Genomic DNA, 13,418 nt, shown 5'->3' with positions numbered 1-13,418 from the left:
TAAATAATTCTTTAGAAAATACGCAGTACAGAACGGTATTCTTATCTAAAATACAGTTACTGATAAGGAAGCTTTATCGCTCGGTCGCCAACTATTCCTTTAGCAAATTCTTTCATTTTAAAAGGGTAATCACAATTTTCTGGCTAGTTCTCTCCTTCTCATGAGGTTTATTTAAAACGATTCATCACAATATTGTAGTAGTCGGGGTTACTGCAATCAAAAGTTTTTTATTCTGTAGCTAATAAATTTCATACGTATTTTTGAATTGAATTGAATTACTAAAATGTATTGATTCATTGATTGTCCATAATGTATCCAGTGTCTATAGTGAAAGTGATTGAACTGCTCAAAATTAATGGCTTACTGATCCCTCATAGAATTTATAGTATTCCTGGTGATTGAGCCTGTCTTTTTTCAGCGTTGACTATTAATAATAAAGCTTTATTTACAATTAGCCTACCCGGCGAACTTTGTACCGACAAAAAGTCAATGTCACACTTGACTTCATCTGGTGAATCATGAAATTCACCTGACAATCAATATTATTCTTTATTCACATCTCAATACGGACTTCCTATGTGCTTAGTCATGCAGCATTCATTATTCCGAAAACATATTCTACTCAATCAATTGGTAGTTATATGTATCAGTAAAGTGTTGAATAAAAAAAACATAAAAATAGGTTAAATCAGTGTTTCAGAAATGAATTCAATGTTTTCATAGTTGTTGATTGTCAATAGATGGTCCAGGAAATATGCGATGTACGATGAATCACACAGAATTCCATATTCTTTCCATCTTCCATTCTAGGATGAATATAAGGTAAGCTAAATTCAATTTTTTTTAGATTATTCTTTCATTCTTCAGTAATTAATGGATGCAATATGAACAACTTACTTTCATGAGGTGAATATTTTTTTCCAACATTTTCCAGATTTTCAATGATAAGGAAGTGATAATTATTTGTCTTCTTAGAAACGATTATCTACAGCTGGTACCAATCAACTACACTAACTTTAACTCCAAACTACCGTTTTAATACCAATACACGATTTATCACAGGGTGACGTGTTTATTACACAGCTGGTAACTTCAGATTGATGCTCACTCATATTATCACAATATGACCTTGAATCATGATCATCTTTTCGTTCTTCGGTAGCCGCTCTGTCGACAATTTCGAAAGCACAGGTCTGTAAAATGGATTAATAAATAATTATTATCATCCCCCTATAGAAATTTCTCTTCAGAAACCATCCCCAATATTCACACAACATATTCCCAAAGTTTCATGCCATTATTTCAAGTAGTTTTCAAGTCTATAGGGAACAAACAAACATACAAACACACAAACAGACATTCATTTTAATGTAACTTAAATAGATTTACATTCGGCTCAAACAAAATTCTCTCTAAATGGAGGTAGAATGATAATTTCTAGTTCTGTTGTTTTAACATTTTTTTCAAATCACTTTCAAAAATGTCATGTAGTAACCTACTATTGTGTTTGATACTCTTCTGGCGCTATCGTAGTTTCACCACTATTCTGTTCCACAGTCCTATCTCTTGCAGTCGTTAAATATATCTATAATAAAGTAAAGAGCTGGCTTATACACGTACGGGATAGGAAAATTATGTTTGACGCATCATCACGTCTAAGCTACTGGACTGAAACTAACTTGCAATTTTGCATATAGATGATTATAGGCCTATTTTCAATTCTTCAAAATTTCATTACGTCAAGTTTCCAGTTTGTCAAGTCTTAAAAAAGATCCTTGCGGAACACGGGTTTCTGCTAGTTTTTTTACTCCAGTTTCATCTCTAATATTTCATAATTCACACCTCATCTTCAAAAAACTATAACACTATTCGAGCTACACAGGTACTGTTTGTGCTTGTAGAAGTATGTTGAGCCAACAAATTTTCCATCCATTTCTTCGATGTTGGAGGCATGCAATGAATTCCAGTAGCAGATGCTACGAATGGATGAGAACTTCAACCGTTGAATAAATTTACCCCACCCCATCAAAATTCTAAAGCTGTAGCATCATCTAGTCTTCCAGCAGATAATAATGATCATAGATCAACAAGCAATTGTGTGATTCGACAAAAAAGTATGTGTTTTGGATCTAGATGAAGATAACCAGCAAATGTCAACGCGATCAACATTGATCCATGATTCACCGTATGTGTGGTAATTCAGTTATAAAACATGAAATAGGCACATTGAATTTTACTTACAGTATTTAATTCTCAAGTTTGAAAGACTTCCGCCTTCTTCATGCCAGAGACAATTCCATTGAAGCAATGCGATTCATTACTGTATATATATATAAAGTATATGTAAAGTACATAATCTTATGTACAGAATATTCATTCTCACGTAGTATGGTTTTCATTCATTAGTCATGGACGCAGTGTCATTGTTTTCATTATCATCATATTATCTAATAAATAAATACAGTATTAGTATGACTTCTTGTTGCTGGGAACTTACAGGCAGGTCTTACCCAGCCTGAATATACTATTTGTTCCGTCTGTGGGCCTCACTAGCTGTTATGCCAGAGCCGGGACCGACAATTTTAATTTTAATCTACAAGTAATTCAGATCTACTAAGTTGAATCTAAAATGTTTCGTGAAGATCATCCTCACGTTTCCTATTTTGATAAGAAAGTTCACACGTTCACATCAATTTACGTCTGCCTTGTCACATTTTCGCGACATTTTGCACACCTGAACTTGAGGACATTTCCGAGTGAAATTGGAGAAGGCAAGTGCAATAGAATGTGTGCATATTCCCAAACGACGATCGGCCTTTCCTTGCGGCAGCAGCAGTTGGCTTCATCACTCTCAGGCCAAGACAGCGCGCTGACAGAAAACGGAATGAGATTCCACTTCCGTGGCATGGAAGCGGTGACGTTTTTTCTCATCTGCGCTCCTTTAAAAAAAAAAACGAAATCACTTTGAAAGCGATCCTCGCGCGTCAACTGGAGACCGCGCTGTTAATTCAAAGCGATGCGCTGCTTTGCCGCAAAATGGAAGAGGTGTGAACCGAAAGGGAAGAGGGAAGGAGAAGGAAAGTGGGAAGAGAAGTGAGTCCAGGAACAGAAGGTGAGTGGAAAAGCAAGAAAACGAGATGGGATTCCACGAGGAGAATTTCTCCAATTTAGAGGCGGAAAAATATTTCACCACCATCGACAACGTCCGAACGGAAATAGAAGAAAAAAGGTGGAAATTTCAACGCAACGAACCTGGCAGTAACGCCTCAAACGGGCAAATAATAATTGGCAGGTTGAATGTCCATTGAAAGTAACCCAGCGGCCGTCTGTCCGTCTATTGAAGCCCCTTTTCGCTTTAATTTGCGCTTGAAAGTTAACGCTCTCCGACTCACCTGACAGTTTTCGCAAGATATTGAAATTCATTTATTGAGAGCTATTCCTTTCTCAATTTCACCTCACTGTATTTACGTAAACAGCCTTCGGATATTTTAGAATTATAAATTCTTTACAAATATCATCATCACTCGAATTATATTAACAATAATTTGTGAAATATTCGTTCATCCATTTATCTCCATCGTTATCAGTGATGTCTGAATAATGGAAATTCAGGAAGTCTGCCAGATCGTAAATGAAGCTGAATGTTGGAGCCGTTGGAAGTGATCTTAGATTCATAGGATCCAATACAAGAAAAAAATCAACAAATAATAAAAGAATGCCAGATTTGATTACTGTGTGACAATTTCTTCCTTTAATATTAATCCATGTCAGTTTATATTAGAACAAATATTTTTCTTATTTCTCAAATAAAGTTTGAGTTATCTTTTGGACCCTTGATATCATTTATTAAGATCTCACAGTTTTTTTTTTGGATTCAACTTGAATATTTTATGACACAAGTCAACCAAAAGTTGATTGACTATCTATCAGTTGACACTTTCCAAGTTCTTTCTTCACATTAGCGTTTTTCACCAAATTATTAGTCATTATCGATTTCAAAGAATAATTCAAAATGTTGTTGATTAATTCATTGAAAATTCATTCATTTGAAAAAAATCAAAACTCCAAATCCAAATCTACGAATTTATTTCTAATACTCTGATTGGAATAATCACTCTGAAATGAAAACATTTCTCAAAAATATTGTGAATTCTCAATTCGCCATAGCATTTATATGAACAGCAATATCGGAGCTGGTAGAAGGAATACAAACAAGAACCTGGACCTTGATAGATTGCTTCAAATGTTGAACCCGCAGACTGTGTCGTGTGAACCCTAACCGATTAATTTACTTCGAATTTCTGTGTTCATCTTGTACACGTTCACCAACAAAGTCAATCATGCTAGTAAGATGCTCTTAAAACTATCAGCATTACCTTATAGAATTAATGTTTCCTTTCCTATCAATGCTGACCGTTTGAATTGAGTTTGACAAGGTGGCTTTCCTGATTGGGTGGCTGTCGGCCCCCAATCCTGCCTCCTGCCTCCTGACTCCTGTCTCCTGTCTCCTGCCTCCTGCCATTGCTCGATGTCAACTTCGTCCTCCAGATAGGGGCAGATTAAAAATTAACACATTCTTGGAAAAAAGCGTAACTGGCCTGCCTGCGAGGCTAAGTGCTTCGAAATATTCTGGCAAAGTTTGCAGCTTCCATTAAGAACTTTCTCTTACATTATTTGCAGTATTAACAAACACAAGAGGGAGTATATCCGAGTGCTCGACTACAAGTTTCGGAGTTTGAAGCTGAGAGGTCCTATCCTTTATCTTAATACCTCCATACGGTGTAACCCAATTTCTCGCCAAGAATGTTCGCTCTTAGAGGGTTACTTCGTCGAGACTTGAAACCTGCGAGCAACATCCTATAACCCACTCCACTCACCTCTTCCTACCTTCGAGGGGAATGACGACGACTTTTGCTGTCATTTTTACTGTCTGGCATCTCCATCTCCAGCTTTGAGCGCTTGCAAACTCCATTCACGAGCACAAGAGGCAGATTCAGTCATCAACTGTTGTTGTAAGACTTCAGCCAACTGAGATATCACACATGTCGGATGAATAATTATTAATTGCTTTGCCTCTGATCTCGGCATCAAATTGAACAATTTTCGATACATTTTATATGGTTTTTGTAACTGGCGAATCTGGAGGAGCATATCAAGGGTTGTGGAGGAACTTCAGGTTAGAACAAAAAAGTAATATCCCATTTCTTCGGAAATAGAGACTACAATTACATTTGAAATAGGTATTAATTGTAAATTTTGTGTTCTGGTTTTTGGAAGGAGTCAACATGTTGTAGAGCATATTTTCGTTGACTCATTCTCTCCTACCCTTCAATCTCACAAAGATTCATCCAATGGAAAATTTTACATACTATCTGTTTTTGAATAATTACATTAACGTGAGATTTCATTGACAAAAACCCCTTATCAATCAGGCTGAGCTTTAATTTTATTTCATACATTGAATATTAGAATTCTTCTTGATGAATGTATTGAAGTGAGAGTCCTACTACTCATGCACCCCAGGAATTGATGAGAATTTCACTAAGAAGGTGAATGTGGTATTCACGTATTGTAGAGTTGTAGAGTTGCAGGTTTGGTTCGCATACCTCTCAAGAGTACAGATGCTCCATGCTCGTCTATACTTGATATGGCTGTCAATATCTCACTTTGGAGGTCTATTTTTGATGTATTAGCCAAGTTACAACGAGGCTTGACTCGTGAGAATTGAATCGAGCCGAGTCGAGCACTGCGAGAGGACCAATTCTGTAATTTAATATAGTCATAATCATTACACTAAAATATTACAGTTCTCAATTTACTACTTTTATTGTTATTGCAACTCCCAATAGTTAATCATACTTCTATTAGAAGTATAGTAAAATACTATATAATATTTTTCACACTTCACCGTTCAATCCTATTTAAAACTCATCTAAAATAATCTAGCACTTTCTCCATCGTCTCCTCTACTTCTTATTTTTCTTTCTTATTTCTCTTCTTGATCTTATATTTATAATGATTACTTGAATATTGTTGTTTGCGATGATGATTATTATTCTCTTCTATTCTTCTTCTTCTTCTTCTTCTTCTTCTTCTTCTTCTTCTTCTTCTTCTTCTTCTTCTTCTTCTCTTCTTCTTCTTCTTCTTTCTTCTTCTTCTTCTTTTCTTCTTCTTCTTCTTCTCTCCTTGATTAATTCAAGATCACAATACGATGTTCTATTTCTTATTCTATAGTTCAGTTTCATAAGTTCTTCTCAATTTGTGCACATTCCTTCTTTCTCCTCTTTTCTTCCCTATTATTATCATTATTTTCCCTGTGATTTTTTTCACTAGCTATCCAGCATGTTCAAATGTTTATTTCTCTTCCTATATCTATTTATCTTTCTACCTTTTCTCTTTCTATCTGATTACCTTCTACTAGTATCCATATATTATATTATAATATCCATATATTTATCCATATAATATTCGATTCTTTCCCACATTAAATCATACTATTCCTCTTCAATTTTATGCGAATATTATTCATTATCAATTGTATTATGTATCTTTTCTCAATTGATAACTTTCTTCAAAGATTTTTCGTTTTTCTGCTGGCTTTTTCTTCTCTTTTTCAGTTTTTACTGGATCCCATTTCGCTCTATCTCCACCATGAACACGATCTTCCACTACTGGATTCCATCTCTCTCTATCTCCACTTGGACTCGATTTTCCACCACTGGATTCCATCTCTCTCTGTCTCCACTTGGACTCGATCTTCCACTACTGGATTCCTTCTCGCTTACCTCCACTTGGACCCGATTCTTCCACTACTGGATACCTACTCGCTTGGATCGCTTGGATTCGACTCGGATCGCGAGGTTCACTTTGACCAGATCTCCCACTACCAGTTCTTCCTCAATCTTCATCTTATTCACCATTAGGATTATTCATCACCGGAACTCCACACATCTACATCTTATTGTGTTTAGTGAATTTTTTTTGAACTAGTACTTTAAATAGTGAAGGGAGCCGAACTGTCAAGGCATGCTGAATGCACTCGAATCAAGAGACTTTTTCATTTAGGTTAAGTTTTATCAGTTTCATCCCCATTTTCCCCGTCATGTGTCGTTCTGAGGTCGGTTCACGATTGGTCTGCTGCTTCCATGATGCCTCTCACTGACACGTCAGCTCGCTCGCCCTCAAGTAGGTATGATTATTTCAATAATAGTAATAATGACGCAGGTATGTTTCTAGCAAATAAGCTCCACTCTTTCAAAAAACTTTTCAAGGCTGCTCACCTTAACGTACAATCACTCAGTTGCCACATTGATGAACTCAGAGCAATCTTCCGTTTTCAGGACTTCAATATAATCGGAATTTCCGAATCATTTTTGAAGCCTAGTATTTCATCAAATTTTGTTGCATTGCCTGGATATAATCTTTTCCGGAATGATAGATTAAATAAAGCTTGTGGGGGTGTAGCAATTTATGTGAAAGAAGGTATCAAAACAAAAGTTTTAATCACATCTAAACAAGAGTATTGTTCCAGACCAGAGTTTATGCTACTTGAATTATCCTTATCTAGTACTGATAAATTACTCGTTGGTATCTGTTATCGCCCACCAAAAATAGGTCATTCACAGATTTCGAAAATGCCTTGCTTTCTCTTATGCCTTGTTATAACCGTATACTAGTTATGGGGGATATGAACACCGACTTGAACATGACAATCGTAACTTTGACTACTTTCAACTGACTACAATTTTCCAATGCCTAAACATGACTATTTTACCTCTCGATTCAACTCATCATACTAATGAATCAGACACACTCATTGACCTTCTCATTGTTAGTGATCCCAATGAGGTTGTTCAAGCAGGCCAAATCTCAGTCCCAGCTATTTCTAGACATGATTTGATCTACTGTGTACTTTCCCATAAGATACCCAAGCCAGAACAGAAAATTATCACTTATAGAGACTTCAAAAACTTTGATGAAGCCGCCTTCCTGACTGATGTGGCTCAGACTCCATGGCATCAAATTGAAGCATTACCCTCAGTTGATGACATGGTCAAGACTTTCGAGAATTGGACTTTGACTTTGTATGACAAACATGCACCTTATGTGACAAGGAGGATTAATAGAAAACGACGAGTACCGTGGATGACTGAAGACATACTTAAGATGATGGGACGTAGAGACAAAGCACATAGAAAATTTAAAAAGACATTTGACTTGGACAGTTTGATAGAGTATAGGAGCCTTAGAAATAGGGTTAAACAGGAATTACGGAACTCAAAGATTAGGTACTTGAATTCGTTTATGACAAACAATAGACAAGACTCTAAATCACTTTGGCAGGGAATAAAAGAATTCGGGCTTGGCAAACAGAAATCGAATCCACAAATTGACTTACCATTGAATAATATAAATGACCATTTCGTTTCACACTCTAACCAACGCGACGAAGTTGTCATTGCTAATCACATCGATGATCTTGAAGAGCAGGTTACAAACTTAGATTTACCAATCACTGATCAATTTCATTTCCATCCAATCTCAGAAGAAGACACTTTCAGAGCAATTCAACGTATTCATAGTAATGCTATGGGTGTAGACAAAATTCCTATTAAATTATCAAGAAGATGTTATTTGCTGTTTTACCAACCATTACATACATTTTCAACAAGTCACTTGAAGAAGGCATTTTCCCTGAAAACTGGAAGTTTGCTCTGGTTCGCCCTCTAAATAAAGTTCCATCACCCAATAAAGTTGAGGATTTTAGACCAATCAGTATTTTACCTGCATTGTCCAAAGTGCTAGAAAGACTCATTCATGCTCAAGTTGTAAAATTTCTAGACAACAATAGTAAGCTTCATAACTTTCAATCAGGCTTTAGAAAATTCCATTCAACTGAGACAGCTCTGCTTCGTGTCACTGATGATATAAGGTTAGCTATGGACCAAAGAAAATGCACCATCCTCACCCTATTTGATTTTTCTAAAGCATTCGATACTGTTGATCATACAGTCCTTCTGAATAAGTTGGCTATTCTTGGTTTCAGTCACAACTCGTTAGTTTGGTTTAAATCCTATCTATTAGGTAGGAAACAATGTGTATCTGTCGGTGACAAAAAGTCAACTTGGAAAAACGTTATGCATGGAGTACCACAAGGTTCAATTTTAGGCCCTCTCCTCTTCACTTTGTATGCTAATGACCTTTCTTCCATTATCAAATTCTCCAGTTTCCATACTTATGCAGACGACCTTCAAATCTATTCAAGCTGTCCCATAACAAAAATTAATGAAACAGTTGAATAATGAATCAGGATATCAATTCGATAGTGGAATGGACAAAGAAAAATGGCCTTAAGCTTAATCCCATCAAAACACAACCCATTATAATTGGATATTCTCGTCTTATAAACAATATTGACCTTGAATCGATTCACAAAATTAGTGTAGACGGTAATGACATTCCTTACTATAGCTCAGTTAAGAATTAGGCATTATTATGAATAATACTCTTGACTGGTCAGAACAAGTGAACAAAACTTGTAAAAAGGTATTCTCAGCCATGCATGCATTGAAGAAAATGCACGATACCTCCCTAGAAACATTAAATTATTATTGGTTCAATCTCTCATCTTCCCACATTTAATGTATTGTAATTCTGTTCTTAACGATATGCAAGTCACTCTGAATGATAAACTACAGCGTTGCCAAAATTATTGTCTACGTTTCGTCTACTCTCTCCAACGCCATGATCATATCACCCCAGCCCACATTGCTAGTTCAACATTAAAGCTTCCCGATCAGAGGCTTTTTCGAATAGTCAAGCTTGTTAGAGATATCTTGATATACGGTAATCCGAACTATTTTAAAGATGATTTCAAATTTGTCTCTGAAGGTAGGAGGATAGATGCTTCACATACTAGAACCGGAGAAAGTACTTTAAGGATACCCAATCATCGAACTACTATTTTCACAAAATCCTTCTTAGTCAGTGCCTGTCGTGCATGGAATGCACTTCCTGTTTCTATCAGGTCCATCGAGAGCCGAGCGAGCTTCATCCTAACTTTAAAAAAACATCTTTTGGAACAAATGACTGAAACTGTCCGGCCCTAGAACGATCACATGACATCCATCCCCCACCCATCCCACAAATACAAACCTTTAAACCATGTTATAGAACGAATTGTATATATATATATATATATATATATATATATATATATTATATAAACTCATGTTATTTCAATTATCCACTGCATAATGCTGTTTATTACTGAAAGTCGATAACCCTGATCTACTTTCAGCCTACTTCATTTTATTTATTGATCTTATCTACCTATATAATTATTTTACTCTATCAATTTTCTGTTTTTTTTCTCTTTAATATTCATATTGATTAAAACTTTTACAATATTTCCATTAATAAATAAATCCTTAGTTTAAATAACGAAATTAACGTTTTGGTAGAGAGTTAGTGGGGAGGATATTTTTAATACTCTTTCCGAAGAATGGACATTGATATGTCCAAAGCTCCGCCAATTTATGTAGATGCATAACAATATGATTATTATCTAGAGTTATTATATTACAAACTGCTTTTTCATATCATATACAGTTCAATAATTATTTTCTTAGTCTATATTATGTAAATTCATCTATAATTTTGCTGTATTGTAAGCTATTGTATATAAGTGTATAAGCCAGTATATATTGTAATCTACATAAATAAAGTACTCAATCAATCTCACAAAGATTCATCCAATGGAAAATTTTACATACTATCTGTTTTTGAATAATTACATTAACGTGAGATTTCATTGACAAAAACCCCTTATCAATCAGGCTGAGCTTTAATTTTATTTCATACATTGAATATTAGAATTCTTCTTGATGAATGTATTGAAGTGAGAGTCCTACTACTCATGCACCCCAGGAATTGATGAGAATTTCACTAAGAAGGTGAATGTGGTATTCACGTATTGTAGAGTTGTAGAGTTGCAGGTTTGGTTCGCATACCTCTCAAGAGTACAGATGCTCCATGCTCGTCTATACTTGAAATGGCTGTCAATATCTCACTTTGGAGGTCTATTTTTGATGTATTAGCCAAGTTACAACGAGGCTTGACTCGTGAGAATTGGATCGAGCCGAGTCGAGCACTGCGAGAGGACCAATTCTGTAATTTAATATAGTCATAATCATTACACTAAAATTATTGATGCTAGATTAATCACTTCTCCACTTTTTATGTATAATCCATCAATGTATGCATTGATGATGACATGATAGTATGAAAGTGAATTTTTGAACTGGTAGCACTTGAATGTGGTATAGTGGTGTATGTGGCGAAGGTTGGTGGTTGGGGTAGCAAGTTCATTTATCAAGCATGATGGATGACCGTTTTTGGGGCAAGCTTAGAGCCCCGTTAGCCACTCCTCTACATACGAAGACCATGGGCGAGTATGTGGAGAAGAAAAACACTGGTAATCTTTGCCACATTCCTTTACAAACCTCGATCACACCAAAAACTACCCCTGAGAATCATTGTACTCTCCTTCACACCGTCCTATCTCCTTGCCATGTTATTGCTCTTCCAGCACTGGTCAGCGGCGTCGCACTTCAATCTTCTGTTCTTCCTCTTCTTTCCCTTTCTCTTTTGGTATGTCAATGATATCAGTCTACTCCTGATGTTCACCCGAGTCACCTTTCTCGCCGTCTCCATAATATACTTGTTTTCTAGTCACTTACTTGCCTAATTGAGTTTGACAAGAATAAAATATTACAAAGGATTATAGCATTGACTTACAATGTGATATTTGGCAGTAGTTCATAATATCACTCTTATAATAATTATCATAGTGTTATTGTTCAATAAAAAATCAGAGTTGAAACTTTTGAGTCCTTTCGATTAAGAGAGGACAATTAAGTTTTATTATTTGCAATTTCAATACAAGGTAAGTTACTGTACTTATGAATATTCTATTGCAAGTTGCAGTGTATTTTATTAACTGGGAAACAAATTATTGGTGCGAGAAATGCCATATTATCAACAAAACAAAATAACCTTATGTTACTTTTCAATTTGGTGTTTGAACTATGCGTATTATATTATAGGAAGCTGTGCTATTTCATTCGAATTCCAGTAAATACGAGAATATGGTAAATTGAGTGCACTAATGAAGCTAGGTGTGTTCCTAATTCATCAATACTGTACTAAGTTCCCAAGCTTCTTATCACACAATCATTGTTCAACTCGATATTGGAGAAAGTGTACATATAGCAAAAATCTATCACTCTCACTCTCTAGATCCATGTCTATTATCAACCCACTGATAATAAACGCATGTGCATGTTCATCGATTCAAATAACTTAAACTCAATAATAATTTTCAAGCTAAAAAACCCTACAATTTTATTATACAATTATGAGACTAAACAGCACCAATTAATGTTAAGAAACCGAGACTGTATCCCAGAATTGAAATTAATGAGAATAATGTTACATTACAATCTAAACAAGAGATATTGGATCAACTAGCTTCACTAAACAGTTCAGAAATCGAACCCAATTTTCTGTAAATGAGTATCGTAATTCAGGAGGCCACCCAGAATCCTGATTAAAACGGAGCTTATTGTATTGAGCAATATTTAATTAAAACTCCAATTAAAATTGAACCACAAGCCGTATTATATTGTTTAAGTGATTTTCTTTGTCTGCCTAATGGAAATTATGAACTCCAATAAGCTGAGCTGAGCTATCACTCTCAACGTTATTTTGAAGGTAGAATAAATCCAAATGAAAATTCTAAAGGCTAATAGCTTGCCTCTGGTTTTTCAAAACTGGTCTCATTTGAGGATTTTACAAATGAGAGAGTGATATTTTGATCAATTGGTAGGGTCACGTTTGAAATAGTCGGTTCACAAATGTTTGAGAAACAACGAATAGGAAAAGATTCAGTCAATATATTTCAAGAAGATTAAATAGTACACGAATAACTTTTTCAACAATTTGTGTTGAAATATTTACTTCTGTGATGTTCGAATCCTCCAATTTATGAGAACAATGATCTTCCTGATTGTATAACTACTGTTAGAAAAATGAAAAATGATAGATAATGAACCAAAGAATGATTAAGACTGGGCTCATCAAGTTGGGCTATTCATCAGAGTTATTCGACCCTAGCTTGGGATAGACTCTCTACTACTAGGAATACAATAATTTAAGTTCTAGTTAAGGAGACAGGGAATGTCATGAAGCCAACACAGGTACAATGAAGTCGGTGACTGATGAGAATGACAACTAGTTGATGAGATAAGAACGGAACTGTGTACATTGCTTTGTCGTGTAAGTTGAAGCAATAAACGCAGCTCCAGCCTAAGGCCAAGGAATGTCATCAGGTCATTGCGACAACCACACACCATAGC

Source organism: Nilaparvata lugens, chromosome 4 (assembly GCF_014356525.2).
Source record: "Nilaparvata lugens isolate BPH chromosome 4, ASM1435652v1, whole genome shotgun sequence".
NCBI lineage: Eukaryota > Metazoa > Arthropoda > Insecta > Hemiptera > Delphacidae > Nilaparvata > Nilaparvata lugens.
Note: the sequence above shows the minus strand (reverse complement) of the source record.